The sequence below is a fragment of the Trichechus manatus genome, unplaced genomic scaffold (genome assembly GCF_000243295.1).
Source record: "Trichechus manatus latirostris isolate Lorelei unplaced genomic scaffold, TriManLat1.0 scaffold00002, whole genome shotgun sequence".
NCBI lineage: Eukaryota > Metazoa > Chordata > Mammalia > Sirenia > Trichechidae > Trichechus > Trichechus manatus.
Genome location: NW_004443938.1, coordinates 36,074,307 through 36,091,188, shown reverse-complemented (window position 1 = coordinate 36,091,188; position 16,882 = coordinate 36,074,307).

Below are 16,882 nucleotides of genomic sequence, written 5' to 3'. Positions count from 1 at the left end.
TCATAGAAGTAGGATTTACAACACATAGGAAAATCACATCAGATGACAAAATGGTGGACAATCACATAATACTGGGAATCATGGCCTGGCCAAGTTGACCTATATTTCTGGGGGACATAAATCAATCCATGACAATACCCAAAACCAAACTCTTGATCTCCACCACCTCCTGCACAATCCCAAGCCTGTGTCTCTTGCAGTCTTCCTCCATTCTTCCAAATGCTCAGGCCGCAAAACTTGAGCTCACCCTTGACTTCTCTCTTTTTCTCGTACCCTACATCCTATCCAGCAGCACATGCTTTTGGCTTTACCTCCAAAGTATGCCAGAATAAGGCCATTTCTCTCTGCCTCTGCTGCTACCTGCCTGGTCACCACTACCTCCTGACTGAATTGTTGCTTCCTCTCTGTTTTCATCTTGCCCTCTTTGATCTATCCTAAAAGTAGTAGCCAGAGTGGTTTAAAAAAAAAAGAAAAAACAGTTCTTCTCAGTCTTCTGTTCAAAACCCTTCAATGGCATCCCATCTTATTCAGAGTAAAAATAAAAGTACCTACTTAACAATGATCAACGGCTAAAAGACTCTACAGCAATTGACCCCTTACTACTGCTCTGACTCAAAACTGGCTATATAAATTGCAAGGCCCAATGTAAAATGAAAATGCAAAGCCCTTGTTAAAAAATTATTAAGAACATGGATATTCATAGCAGCTCTATTCATAGTTGCTAAAATTGGAAGTAACCAAGATGTCCTTTGATAGGTGAATGGATAAACAAATTGTAGTATATCCATACCATGGAATATTATTCAGCAATTAAAAAGAAATGAATCATCAAGTCATGAAAAGACATGGAAGAACTCTAACTGCATATTGCTAAGTGAAGGAAGTCAGTGTGAGAAAGCTACATACTGTATATTTCCAACTATATGACATTATAGAAAAGAGAAAACTGTAGAGATAGTAAAAAGATCAGTGGTTGCCCTGGGTTCAGGGTGGGAGGGTCGGGAGGGGGGATGAATAGGACATTTTTAGGGCAATAATTTAGAAACTATTCTGCATGATACTATAATGGTTAATACATAATATTATGCATTTGTCAAAATCCATAGAACTATACAACACAGAGACTGGACCTTAATGTAAAGCATGGACTTTAGTTAATAATTATGTATCAGCATTGATTCTTCAATTGTAACAAATGTACCACGCTAATGCAAGATATTAATAATGGGGGAAGCTGTGTGTTGGGGGGATAAAGGGGGCATTTGGAGACTCTGTACTTTCTGTTCAATTTTTCTGTACACCTAAAACTGCCTTAAAAAATAAAGCCTATTAATTTACACACACACACACACACACACACACACACACACACACACACACACACACAAACCCAAAACCCTTCAGGGGCTCTCCACGGATCCCAGATCTGGCCTAACCCTTTCACAGGGTTCACAAACCTTCTTGGCTCACCCTTTTGACTTATCTTGCCTGTCTCCTGCAGATCACTGCAATGGTCCTGGTTTCCAGAATGCTCCACACTCTCTCCTGTCTCCTCATCTTTCCAAACCTTTTCTCTGCATTTACATGCACATGTGCCCATAGAAAACACATAATGTTGTTTTGTTGTCTTACCTTTTTACATAAAATGCATGATACTATATAAATGATTCTTCAGCTTGTTTTCGGCATTCAAGGAGATGACTTGGAAACCTTTCTATGTTAGAATATAGAACCATAAATGAAGCTGGCTTGTTCTTTGTAACCACCACACACGCAATATTCCATAGGAAAAGTTTTTGCCACAGTTTATTTAGCCGTTCCTCAAGCTGTGGACACCTAGATAGCTTCCAATTTTTTTCACTGTAAAAATTATCCTGCAATAAACATATGAACGTATTTCCCCAGGTCGGATGCCAAGAAGTGGAACCGCTGTGTCATAGGATGTGCCCTTTAAAAAATATAATGGTAAAATGTATATAACATAAAGTTTACCATTTTAACTATTTTTAAGTGTACAATTCAGTGGCAATATGTCCATTCACGATGTTGTATAACCATCACCGGGATCTATTTCCAAAAGATTTTTGTCATCCCAAACAGAAACTCTGTATCCATCCAGCAATAACTCACCATTTCCCCCTGCCTGCAGCCCCTGGTAACTTCTAATCTACTTTCTGTTTCTATGTATTTACCTATTCTAGATATTTCCGGTCAGCCAAGGCAAGGGAAATCCTCAGTGGGATGGATGGACACAATATCCACAACAATGAACTCAAATAGACCAACAAGCATGAAGATGGCCTAGGACTGGGCAATGGTTCAGCTCTGTTATGCTTAAAGTCACCATGAGTCAGAGTCAACTTGATGGCAACTAATAAAACAGATATTTCATGTAAGTGGAATCATACAATATTTGTCCTTTTGTGTCTTGCTTATTTCACTTAGCATAATGTTTTCAAGGTTCACCCACTGAGTAACATGTAGTAGAACTTCATTCCCTTTTAGAGCTGAGTAGTACTCCTTGTATGGATATTCCACATTTTGTTTATCCATTCATCTGTTGATGGACACTTGGGTGGTTTCTACTTTTTGTGTGCCCATTTTTTACTTTAATGAACTCATCCCCCAAGGATTGTGTGGCTCACACCTGTTGTCAGCTGAGCACCATCTGCTTCCATTCACCTACAGTTTCCTCAGCCCAGGGACTGACCCTACCTTAGCTGTCTGGAAAGCCCAGCCCCCATCGTCAGCTTAAACAAAACAAAACTGTAAAGAATTTCAAGGTGGCAGCAGCAGAGCATTAAACCAAGCCAAGGGTCCTTGTAGCACGGGGCCTTCTCTGACTTCCTCTTCTATTGTTCTTTCTCTTGCTTACTCTGCTCCAGCTGTAACGACTTCCTTACATTTCTTGAAGGTAGTAGTCAGGCCCTAACCTTACATTCTGTTTCCTCTGCTTGACTCACTCTTCCCCTGTATTCCCAGGGCTCATTTCTTTGTTTCCTTTAGATCTCTGCTCAAATGTCTATTGACAGACATAGGGAAACTGGGAAGGGGCTGTTTGAGGAATACTATGATAGAGTTTAGTCCTATTTGCAGGAGTCCCTGGGTGGCAAAAATGGTTATGTGGGTTAGGTTCATACCTGCCCAGGGGCACCTCAGAAGACAGGCCTGGCTATATGCTTTCAAAAGATCACAGCCTTGAAAACCCTATGGAGCACAGTTCTACTCTGCACACATGAGGCGCCATGAGTTGGAATAGACTTGAAGGCAATTAAAAAAACAACAGTCCTATTTGTAGAATCATAGAATTGTACCTCTTAGACTTTGGAGATCATTTAAATCTATATATTTCCAGGATTAAAAAAACAAAAACTGAGGGCAAAAGAAATTAAATGCCCATCTAAACTTATACAACTACTTGTTCTGAGACGAGAATGTGACATTCAAAATAGAAACACCCAGGTAGAAATTACGGATATACAAAGAAGTAGTGCAGAGAGACATGTCAGACCCAGCCAGTCTGTAAAGTCTTATAGGCAGGGCCAGATTAAGGCACGTAAGGGGCCTAAACACTGACAATCTACAGTGCCCCCTCCTCTGCTTACTCATGCATTCCAACAGGATATCTGAGTTTTATATGTATATATATGTATGTATATACGTGTAGACATGTATGTGTATACATATGTGTGTGTGTGTGTGTGTGTGTGTGTGTGTGTGTGTGAAGGAGCCCTGGTGGTGCAGTGGTTAAAGTGCTTGGTTACTAACCAAAATGTTGGCAGTTCGAACCCATCAGCTGCCTCTGCAGGAGAAAGATGTAGCAGTGCTTCCATAAAGATTTACAGCCTTAGAAACCTTATAGGACAGTTCTACTCTGTCCTATAGGGTCACTATGAGTTGGAATCAACTCAATGACAGTAGGTTTGTTTCGGTTTTTGGTGTATATATATGTGTGTGTCTGCATGTTTTAACTATCCATGATGTAATTTCTTTTTAAATGTGACTATAATATTAGCGATTGAATGCAAAAGTGGCATATGCCATTTTAGGAGAATGAGAAGAACTGGATTACAAAAAGTTTTAGTGGATGTGGGGTACTAAGATTTTTACTATACACCACATTTTCTACAAAAAGAATATTCCACATATTCTACAACAAGGAAAATGAGTCAGTGAATTTAGTTGTTTCAACAATCAATATAAAATTCTGTTGAACTCCTACAAGGAAAAATTGACTTTCACCAATTTTGCTTTAAATGATGCTTATTTTGTAACAAATGCTATAATTATAAATGTACAAATGAAAATATGTTATAAAAGAAAGTTTAATGATCAGGAAAAAATTACTGTATTTTATTTTTAGATAGATCTTTCATCTCTAACGTTATACTTAAAAACATTTCTTTCTATTCTTGCTCTTACAAATTCTTCAGTGATTTTGTCACAATTAAGCTGCTGAACAATATCTACTTCCATATATAATAAGGATAATGAATCGAGTCTTTCTAGAATCATTGTTGTACATTGAGGGTTTTTGAGTCTCTTTAGGGGATGAAAATGAGCGTTCTGTTGTGTAGTTTGTGATTATTAAAGTTAGGAACATGTGTAAAGCAATTTCAACACTGGAAAATATGCATTGTATTTTATCTTTTATTATGGAATTTGGAGCCCCGATGGTGCAGAGGTTAAAGCATTTGGCTGCTAACCAGAAGTTTGGCAGTTTGAACCTACCAGCTGCTCCATGGGAGGAAGATGTGGCAGTCTGCTTCCTTAAAGATTTACAGTTTTGGAAACACTATTGGGCAGTTCTACTCTGTCCTATAGGGTCATTATGAGTCTGAATCAACTCGATGGCAGGGGGTTTGGTTTTAGTATTATGGAATTATACATGCCTGTTGTTGCTGGTAGATGCTGACAAGTCACTTCCAACTTACAGCGACCCTGTGTACAACAGAATGAAACACTGCCCGGTCCCGCACCATCCTCACAATTGTTGCTATGCTTGAGCTCATCATTGCAGACACTGCGTCAGTCCATCTCGTTGAGGGTCTTCCTCTTTTCTCTGTCCCTCTACTTTACCAAGCATGATGTCCTTCTCCAGAGATTGATCCTTCCTGATAATATGTCCAAAGTACTGGAGACTGTCTCACCATCCTTGCTTCTAAGGAGCAGTCTGTGTGTACTTCTTCCAAGACAGACTTGTTAGTCTTTCTGGCAGTCCATGGTTTACTCTATATTCTTCGCCAACACAATAATTCAAATGCATCAATTCTTCTTCTATCTTCCTTATTCATTGTCCAGCTTTTGCTTGCATATGAAATGGTTGAAAATATCATGGCTTGAGCCAGACACACCTTAGTGCTCAAAGTAACATCTTCGCCTTTCAACACCTTTAAAGGGGTCTTTTGCAGCACATTTGCCAATATGTTGTTCCATTACTTGACTGCTGCTTCACAGATGTCGATTGTGAATCCAAGGAAAATGAAATTCTTAAAAACTTCAATATTTTCTCCGTTTATCATGATGTTGCTTATTGGTCCAGTTTTGAGGATTTTTGTTTTCTTTATGTTGAGGTGTAATGCTTGCTGAAGACTGTAGTCTTTGATGCTCATCACTAAGTGTTTCAAGTCCTCTTCGCTTTGAGCAAGCAAGGTTGTGTCAACTGCATATTGCAGGTTGTTAATGAGTTTTCCACCAATCCTGATGTTGTGTTCTTCTTCACATAGTTCAGCTTCTCGTATTATTTGCTCAGCATACAGACTGAATAAGTATGGTGAAAGGATACAACCCTGATGCACAGCTTTCCTGATTTTAAACGATGCATTATCCCCATGTTCTGTTTGAACAACTGCCACTTGGTCTATGTACAGGTTCCTCGTGAGCATAATTAAGTGTTCTAGAATTCCAATGTTATCCATAATTTGTTATGATCTACATAGATGAATGCTTTTTCATAGTCAATACAACACAAGTATACATCTTTTTGGTATTGTCTACTTTCACCAAAGTCCACCTGACATCAGCAATGATATCACTCATTTCACGGTCTCCTCTAAATCCAGTTTAAATTTCTGGCAGTTTCCTGTTGATGTACTCCTGCAACCGTTCTTCAGTTTTCTTCAGCAAAATTTTACTTTTGTGTAATATTAATAATATTGTTTGATAATTTCTGCATTCTGTTGGAGCACCTTTCTTTGGAATGGGCACAAATGTAGATCTCTTCCACTCAGTTGGCCAGGTAGCTGTCTTCCAAATTTCTTGACATGGCTGAGTAATCGAGTGCTTTCAGAATTGCATCCATTTGCTGAAACATCTCAATTGGTATTCTATCAATTCCTGGAGCCTTGTTTTTTGCCAATGCCTTCAGTGCAGCTTGGACTTCTTCCTTTAATACCATCAGTTCTTGATCCTATGCTGCCTTCTGAAATGATTTAACATCGACCGATTAGTTTTGGTATAATGACTTTATATTCCTTCCATCTTCTTCTTCTTTAAATTTTATTGTGGTTTAGGTTAAAGTTTAAAGCCCAAGTTAATTTCTCATTCAAAAATTTATACACATGTTGTTTTGTGACATTGGTTGCAATCCCCACAATATGACAGCACGCTCCCCCTTTCCACTCCTGATACCCTGCGTCCATTCGTCTAGTTCTTGTCCCTTCCTGCCTTCTCGTTTTGCTTTTGGGCAGGAGTTGCCTAGCTGGTCTTGTATATTTGATTGAACTAAGAAGCACATTCCTCGCGTGTATTATTGTTTGTTTTATATGCCTGTCTAATCTTTGTCTGAAAAGTGAACTTCAGGAGTGGTTTCAGTTCTGAGTCAGCAGGGTGGCTGGGAGCCACAGTTCCAGGGTTTCCTCCAGTCTGTGTCAGACCAGTAAGTCTGGTCTTTTTTCATTAATTTGATTTTTTTTTTCTACATTTTTCTCCCACTTTGTCCGGGAATCTCTGTTGTGATCCCTGTAAGAGCAGTTGGTGGTGTTAGCTGGGCATCATTTAGTTCTTTCCATGTTCTTTTGATGTTTCCTGTGCTGTTTAATATTTTGCTCACAGAATCTTTCAATATTGCAACTCAAGGCTTGAATTTTTTCTTCAGTTCTCTCAGCCTGAGAAATGCCAAATGTGTTCTTCCCTTTTGGTTTTCTAACTCTAAGTCTTTGCATATTTCCTTATAATATGACTACCACTTGTCTGTCAGTTTGTCATACTGCGGTGGTTTTCGTGTTGCTGTGATGCTGGAAGGTATGCCACTAGTATTTCAAACACCAGTAGGGTGACCCATGGTCAACAGATTTCAGTGGAGCTTCTATACTAAGAAGGGTACCCTGGTGGCACAGTGGTTAAAGGCTTGGCTGCTAACCAGAAGGTCACTGTTGGAAACCACCAATGGCTCCCCAGGAGAAAGATGTGGCAGTCTGCTTCTGTAAAGATTGACAGCCTTCAAAAGCTATGGAGCAGTTCTGTTCTGTCCGATATAGTTGCTGTGAGTTGGAATCAACTCAATGGCAGTGGGTTTTTTTTTTTTTTTTTTTGGTTTATCAGACAAAGACAGACTAGGAAGAAGGACTTGGTGATTTACTTCTAAAAAAAAAAATGGCCAGTGAAAACCTTATGAATAGCAGGGGAACATTTTCTGATATAGTGCCGGAAGATGAGCCCCTCAGGTTGGAAGGCACACGACTAGGGAAGAGCTGCCTCCTCAAAGTAGTCAGCCTTAATGACATGGATGGAGTCAAGCTTTTGGAACTTTCATTTGCTAGTGTGGCAGGACTCAAAATGAGAAGAAACAGCTGCAAACATTCATTAACAATTGGAACATGGAATGTAAGAAGTGTGAATCCAGGAAATTTGAAAGTCTTCAAAAATGAAATGGAATGCATTAAGAACGATATCCTAAGCATTAGTGAGCTGAAATGGACTGGTATTGGTCATTTTGAATCAGACAGGCATATGGTCTACTATGCCAGGAATGAGAAATTGAAGAAGAATGGCGTCTCATTCATCTTCAAAAAGAACATTTCAAGGTCTATCCTGAAGTACAACACTGTCAGTGATAGGATAAGATCTATATGCCTACAAGGAAGACCAGTTAATAAGATTATTATTCAAATTTATGCACCAACAACTAAGGCCAGAGATGAAGAAATTGAAAATTTTTACCAGCTTCTGCAGCGTTGAAATTGATCAAACTTGCAATCAAGATGCATTGATAAATTACTGGTGATTGGAATGCAAAAGTTGGAAACAAGGAAGAAGGATCAGTAGTTTGAAAATATGGCCTTGGTGATAGAAACAATGCCGGAGATCACATGATAGAATTTTGCAAGACCAACGATTTATGCCTTGCAAATACCTTTTTTCAACAACATCAACTGTGACTGTACACATGGACCTCACCGAATAGCATACACAGGAATCATATCAACTACGTGTCTGGAAAGAGACAATGGAGAAGCTCAATATCATCAGTCAGAACAAGGGTAGGGGCCAACTGCAGAAGAGACCATCAATTGCTCATATTCAAGTTCACGTTGAAACTAAAGAAAACTAGAATAAGTCCATGAGAGCCAAAGTACGACCTTGAGTACATCCCACCAGAATTTAGAGACCATCTCAAGAAGAGATTTGATGTGTTGAACACTAATGACCAAAGACCAGACTCGTTGTGGGAAGACATCAAGAATGTCATACATGAAGAAAGCAAAAGGTCATTAAAAAGACAAGAAAGAAGGAGAAGACCAAAATGGATGTCAGAAAAGACTCTGAAACTTGCTCTGGAACATACAGTAGCTACAGTGAATGGAAGTAATGATGCAGTAAAAAAGCTGAACAGAAGATTTCAAAGGGCAGCTCAAGAATACTAAGTAAAGTACTAAAATGAAATGTGCAAAGACTATACATGCCTACTTGAGTAAAATATGTCTTTCTTGAGTGTATAAACTTAGTTCTCAGGTATGAATGGAATTGTCTCACTTCTCTGCAGAGGTTTATATTTCAATCATCGGGATAAGCCTGCACTAATTTCTTGGATGCCTTCATGCATTCTTCATCAGGTATATCCACATTGTTTAAGAAGGAAAATCTATTTGAAAGAACTTCATACACTTTCATTCTTTTCATGCAAGATTCAAGAGTGTCAGTGATGGCATAGTATGTCGTGACAGGAAATTGATCTCTGGGACTCAATATTTCTGGAGATCTACATCATTTACTAGTTTCTTTCTAATACTTCTGTGACAGCAAATTGCTTGATAATCAGTATTTGGCAATATTTGTTTTGTTGTGTTTTCAAAATCTACTCTTAATTTATGTAAATGTCCTGTTAATGACTGGTAGAGATCTGTGCATATCTTATAATTTACTTTTGAATCTTGCAGAGCTTGACTGGTCTGATGAAAATGCTGCAATACATTATTCCACATAACCAACATAAATACATACCCTACTGTTTGCATTTTGTTGATGATGTTTTCAGCTTCTCTTTTGGTATCTCCTTTTTGTGTCTGGTCTTCAGCAATATTTTCCAAGGCATCTAGAACCTGAATATACGATTCCAGGATTGCACTTGTTGCTACATCAAGTCTGTTGCTACAGGTGTCTATTCTTCCATCTTCCTTATTCATTGTCCAGCATTGGCATGCATAAAACGCAATTGAAAATACCATGGCTTGAGTCAGGCACACCCTAGTCCTCAAGGTGCTGTCTTTGCTTTTTAACGCTTTCAAGGAGACTTTTGCAGCAGCTTTCCCCATTGCAATACATCCTTTGATTTCTTGACTGCTGCTTCTATGGGTGTTGATTGTGGATCCAAGGAAAATGAAATCCTTGACAAGTTCAACTTTTTGTCTGTTTGTCATGATATTACTTATTGGTTCAATTGTGAGGATTTATGTTTTCTTTATGTTGAGGTGCAATCCATACTGAAGGCTGTAGTCTTTGATGTTCATCAGGAAGTGCTTCAAGTCCTCTTCACTTTCTGCAAGCAAGGTTGTGTTATCTGCATACTGAAGGTTGTTAATGAGTCTTCCTCCAATTCTGACGCCACGATCTTCTTCATATAGTCCAGATTCTGGGATTATTTGCTCATCATATGCATTGAATAGTATGGTGAAAGGATACAACCCTGACGCACACCTTACCTGATTTTAAACCATGCAGTATCCTCTTGTTCTGTGGAATGACTGCCTCTTGGTCTGTATACAGGTTCGCATGAGCACAGTTAAGTGTTCTGGAATTTCCACTCTTTGCAGTGTTATCCATAGTTTGTTATGATTCACACAGTCGAATGCCTTTGTATAAATAAAACACAGGTAAATATCTTTCTGGTATTCTCTGCTTTCAGCCAAGATCCATCTAACATCAGAGAAGATATCCCTTGTTCCATGTCCTCTTCTGAATCTGGCTTGAGTTTCTGACAGTTGCAGGTTGATGTACTGCTGCAACTGCTTTTGAATGATCTTCAGCAAAATTTTACTTGTGTGTGATAATAGTGATATTGTTCAATAATTTCAGCATTCTGCTGGATCACCTTTCTTTGGAACGGGCACAAATATGGATCGCTTCCAGTTATTTGGTCAGCTAGCTATCTTCCAAATTTCTTGTCATAGATGAGTGAGCACCACCAGGGTTGTATCCTTTTTTTGAAACATCTCAATTGTTATTTCGTCAATTCCTGGAGCCTTATTTTTCACCAATTCCTTCACTGCAGCTTGGACTTCTTCCTTCAGTGCCATTGGTTCTTGATTATATGTCACCTCCTGAAATGGTTGAGCGTTGACCAATTCTTTTTGGCACAGTGACTCTGTGTATTCTTTCCATCCTCTTTTGATGCTTCCTAAATTGTTCAATATTTTCCCCGTAGAATCCTTCAACGTTACAACTCGGGGCTTGAATTTTTTCTTCAGTTCTTTCAGCTTGAGAAATGCCCAACGTGTTGTTCCCTTTTGGTTTTCTAACTCCAGGTCTTTGCACATGTCATTATAATACTTTGTCTTTTCAAGCTGCCCTTTGAAGTCTTCTGTTCAGTTCTTTTACTTCATTATTTCTTTTGTTCGCTTTATCTACTCTAAGTTCCACAGCAAGTTTCAGAGTCTCTTCTGACATTCATTTTGGTCTTTTCTTTCTTTCCTGTGGTTTTAATGACCTTTGGCTTTCTTCATGTATGATGTCTTTGATGTCATTCCACAGCTCATTTGGTCTTTGGTCATTAGTGTTCAGTGCATCAAATCTGTTCATGAGATGGTTTCTAAATTCAGGTGAGCTATACTCAAGGTCATATTTTAGCTCTTGTGGACTCTAATTTTCTTTAGCTTCAACTTGAACTTACATATGAGCAATTGATGGTCTGTTCCGCAGTCTGCCCCTAGCCTTGTCCTAACTGATAATATTGAGCTCCCCCATTGTCTCTTTCCACAGATGTAGTCCATTTGATTCTTGTGTATTCCATCTGAAGAGGTCCACTTGTATAGTTGCTGTTTACGTTGTTGAAAAAAAGTATTTGCGATGAATAAGTCATTGGCCTTGCAAAATTCTATCATGGGATCTCTAGTATCATTTCTATCACCAAGGCCGTATTTTCCAACTACTGGTCCTTCTTTGTTTACAGCTTACACCTTCCAACCAATAGTAATTATCAATGTGTCTTTATTGCATATTTGATCAATTTCAGACTGTAAAAATTGGTAAAAATCTTTACTTTCTTTATCTTTGGCGTTAGTGGTTGGTGCTTAAATTTGAGTAATAGTCGTATTAACCAATCTTCCTTGTAGGTGTATGAATATTATCCTATCACTGACAGCATTATACTTCAGGATAGATGTTGAAGTGTTCTTTTTAATGACGAGTGTGAAGTCATTTCTTTTCCATTTCTCATTCCTGGCATAGTGGACCATATGATGGTCTGATTCAAAGTGGCCAGTACAAGTCCATTTTAGCTCACTAATTCCTAGGATATGATGTTTATGTGTTCCATTTCATTTTTGATGACTTCCAATTTTCCTAGATTCATACTTTGTACATTCTATGTTCCAATTATTAATGGATGTTTTCAGCTGTTTCTTCTCATTTTGTGTCATGCCACATCAGCAAATGAGGGTCCCGAGAGCTTGACTCCATCCATGTCATTAAAGTAGACTCTTCTTTGAGGAGACAGCTCCTCCCTAGTCGTATTTTGAGTGTCTTCCAACCTGAGGTGCTCGTCTTCTGGCACTATATCAGACAATGCTCCCCTGCTATTCATAAGGTTTTTACTGGCCAATTTTTTCAGGAGTAGACTGCCATGTCCTTCTTCCTAGTCTGTCTTAGTGTGTGTTATGGATTGAACTGTTTCCCCAAAAAATGTATGTGTACTTGAATGGGTCATGATTCCCAGTATTGTGTGGTTGTCCTCCATTTTGTGATCTGACAATCCTATGTATTGTAAATGCCAACCTCTACGATGTCAATGAGGCAGGATTAAAGGCAGTTATGTTAACAAGGCAGGACTCACTCTACAGTATTAGGTTGTATCTTGAATCAGTTTCTTTTGAGATATAAAAGATCCAAGTGAGCAGAGAGGAGAGAGACCTCATTAGCACCAAGGGACCTCAAAAGCCAGCAGTGGATCCCATTCTTTAGACTTGGGGTCCCTAAACTGAGAAGCTCCTAGACCGAGGGGAAGACTGATGACAAGGACCTTCCAAAGAGTGGACAGAGAGAGAAAGCACTTCCCTGGAGCTGATACCCTGAATTCAGACTTTTAGCCTTCTAAACTGTGAGAGAATAAACTTATGTTGGTTAAAGCCATCCACTTTTGGTTTTCTATTATAACAGCACCGGATAACTAAGAGAATCTGGAAGCTCTGCTGAAACCTGTACACCATTGTTAACCCTGCTGGTATTTGAAATAGCTAGCAGTGGCATAGCTTCCAGCATCACAGCAACGTGCAAGCCACCATAGTACGACAAACTAACGGATGACTGAATTATTAAGTTTATTAATTCTTTACACATTACTTTAGATAGATACAATGGGCTGCCCTTTCCTGTGTTATCATATTTTGAGATGTGACCTGTTAAAAATGGATCAAACTGTGCAACAAGTTCAGGTAAACCCCCCAAATTTCCATTTTGTGCAGACCCAAAAACTTCATTTCTTCCTTTAAAAGACAGTCCATGTTCAGTGATTGTTATAATGACAGCAACAATTCTTTACAAAATGGCTTTCCGATACTCACATTCTTCATTAATTTGGTTTCCAGTGCATGACTGAAGCCAAAACCATGTCTTTGGTTTAAATATGACAACATACAATCTCTGTGAATTGAACTGTTTTCCTGTTCATCAATCATATTCGAGTTACACCAATCGCTAAATCCATCCGTGGCAAATAGAGAATTAAATGATATAGGACTGAATAGCTTGCCAACAAAACAATACACAGAGCCAACTGATAGAGAATACGGTAGCCACTCCCTCTTATAATTTTCACCATTAGCTTTGAACTCTAGAAATATATTCTGGCTATGGAACCTTGTTTGTTTACCATCCAGAAATTTTTGACACGGATTTTCAAATGTTCCACTGTGATGTTCACAATCCCTTGGCCTTCTTTCAATTCAATAATTTACATCATTAGAAGAAAAATTATTCCACAAAGCAGGATCTGTATTTCTGTAACTTATGGGGTAAGATGCAGATGCGACAATTTCAGATTCTAAAATAGTTTCACTTTTTACACCATTATTAATTTTTTTACTACAGCAAGGAATGGATGCAGAATTTGCAACCAAATCTGTTATGTTTGTATTGCTATTAGTAATCTCAGCACTAGCATTACTAGTACAATGATTTACACCCTTTAAGCTTGAGTATTTAATAGAAGTCTCTTCTGATTTATTACTTTTTAAAAAGGAAGTTAATTTTGGAATTGTCTTTAGGGACTCACAAATCCTTTGCTTTTTATCTTCTGTGAGCTGTCATTTTTGCGCACCACTTAGTTGTTGCTCTTTCATTTTTCCTGGATATAAAATTATGTCATTTTTTAAATTTGGTTCTACTGTAGCAAATAAATAATTGAAAATAAATAAAATGTCTAAAACAAGTAAAATTTGTAAAATAAAATTTACACTTGAATTTGGACGTTAACACAAAAATTTATATTTGAAAATTAATAAGTAAAAAAAATTGATTTGGAACATATAATTTTGTTCTTCAGGTCTGAGATAGTCAAAAGAAATAATACTTAAAGGCAGTCGGAAATAATTTCATTCGTTTGTCATACAGCATTTTCCGGAGGGCTTTTTGCAGATCTTCATAAGTGTTTTATATCTTGAAATAATTCTTAAAAACTTGCACACTCACTTTCCATCCTTTGATTCTCCATCTTCACAGTTCATTGGACTGCTGATACCCAGTGGGGGCAAGAGTGATCACAAGGAGCATGATGGAAATACAAGGGTATGCTCAATCTGAAGATGGGTTTTGGTTTGCTTTGCACAGGACAGGACCAGATACATCACAAGTTACATGATTATACTGCAGCTGGCATGTTCTTATGTGATCGAAGAGAGAGAACTGAATGTGAAGTTATACCTGATCTATCCAAAATGAAAAGGAAAATATAATTGCCATCGTATACAACATTTATAAAATGTACATTTTATTTCTTTGTGGAGTTGTTCAACTTCCATATTCAGAGATACATACATAATTGATGTAACAATAGCACCACTTATGGACAAGCAAGTTTGTTTTGTGAGTCATAACAATGTCAATAAATTTCTTAAAAGAAAGTCTGTCTGAAGGGAAATGGAAAATAAAATACCCTTATATGATATTTATTATCTAAATATTCATTTAATTTATTTCCTTGAGAAATTAATTTCCTTACATGGACATATGTAAATATTCTGATAAAATATAAATGTAATGTTCTGATAAAGCCCTTTGTTGCTTTCTTGGAAGACAAATTTAAAAACACTCATTGATGCAAAACAGAAATATAAATATTGAATTCTGTGTATTCTTAATGTGCCTAATACCTCATTTATTAGCATATATAGAATAATATCAAGCACGGGTCCTATGCAACAGACAGTAAAAAAATGAAACTCACTTGGTAAATAAATTAAAACTTTTTGTGTTAGATAAATACTAATATTTCCAGTATATTTTTTAACATTTGCTATGTTAGTAATATATTAAATTATTACCCATGTTAGTGTGATAGTAAATGTTGCATCCAAGTGTATGCCAAACATATTTTTACATTAAAATTATAAATATCATTGTTTACAAAACTTAGGATATAATTCTGTATGTAAATGCTATACAGTTAAAAAGTAACTTGATTGAATTCATTATAATGGTCAACTTATTTGAGTTCCCTTGCCTTTGTGCATCATCTGGGAATGACGTTCTCATTGGCTATTTACCAGGATGTGTGCAAGAACACACCCTTGTGTTTGTATCATGGCAAAGAACATTGCTGGCCCTCCTGGCTGGAGTTGCTGGATCAGCACATGTGGATGTGCCAGATGGTTCTCTCAAAATGGATCAGAGTCCTGTTATCTATTAATATAATCTGTTGTGTTGTATTTTTTTTTTTGGTATGATGTTGAACTCTATTGGCTAGAATTTTGTTGAGAATTTTTGCGTCTATATTCAGGAGAGATATTGTCTGTAATTTTCTTTTTTAGTGGCATCTTTGCCTGGTTTTGGTATCAGGGTTATACTGACTTCATAAAATGAATTCGGAAGTATCCCTTCTTTTCTATGTTCTGAAATAGTTTGAATAGTACTGATGTAAGCTCTTCTCTGAATGTTTGGTAGAATTCTCCCATGAAGCCATCTGGGCCAGGGCTTTTTTTGGCCGGGGAGTTTTTTCTTTATTACCTTTTCAATCTCTTCTCTTGTTATGGGTCTGTTCCGATTTTCAACATCACTTTGTGGTAGTTTGGGTAGGTAGTGTGTTTCTGGAAATTTATTCATTTCCTCTAGGTTTTCAAATTTGTTGGAGTATAGTTTTTCATAATATTCTGTTATAACACTTTTTATTTTAGTTGGGTCTGTTGTAATGTCCTCTATTTCATTTCTTATTTGGGTTATTGGCATCCTCTCCTGTTTTTCTTTTGTCAGTTTGGCCAGTGGTTTGTAGATTTTGTTGATCCTTTCAAAGAACCAACTTTTGGTTTTGTTGATGTTTACTATTGTTTTTCTATTCTCTATTTCATTTATTTCTGCTCTGATCTTTATTATTTCCTTTCTTCTAGTGGCTGTGGGCTGTTTTTACTGTTCTCTTTCTATTTGTTTGAGTTCTGTAGTTAATGTTTTGATTTTGCTATAAATTGTCCTCTGAGGACTGCCTTTGCTGTGTCCCAAAGGTTTCGGTATGATGTGTTTCATTCTTGTTTTATTCTAGGAATTTTTTGATTACATCTCTGATTTCTTCTATTACCCAGTGATGTGTAAGCAGGGTGTTATTCAGTTTCCATGTAATTGATTTTTTTCCTTGCTCTTTCTGTTGTTAATTTCTACCTTGAAGGCATTGTGGTCAGAGAAGATACTTTGTATTATCTCAAAGTTTTGGATCTTGTTGACGATTGCTCTGTGGCCTAAGATGTGTTCTATTCAGGAGACTGTTCCATGTGCATTGGAAAAGAATGTGTACTTTGCAGCTGTAGGGTGGAGTGTTCTATATATGTCTGAGGCCAAGTTGGCTGACTGTGCTGTTTAGGTCTTCTGTATCTTTGCTGAGTTTCTTTCTAGATGTTCTGTCCTTGGCCGAGAGTGGTGTTTTGAAGCCTACTATTATTGTGGAACTGTCAGTTTCTCTTTTTAGTGCCTTTAGAGTTTTTATGTATTTTGGAGCCCTGTCATTGGGTGCGTAGATGTTTATTATGGT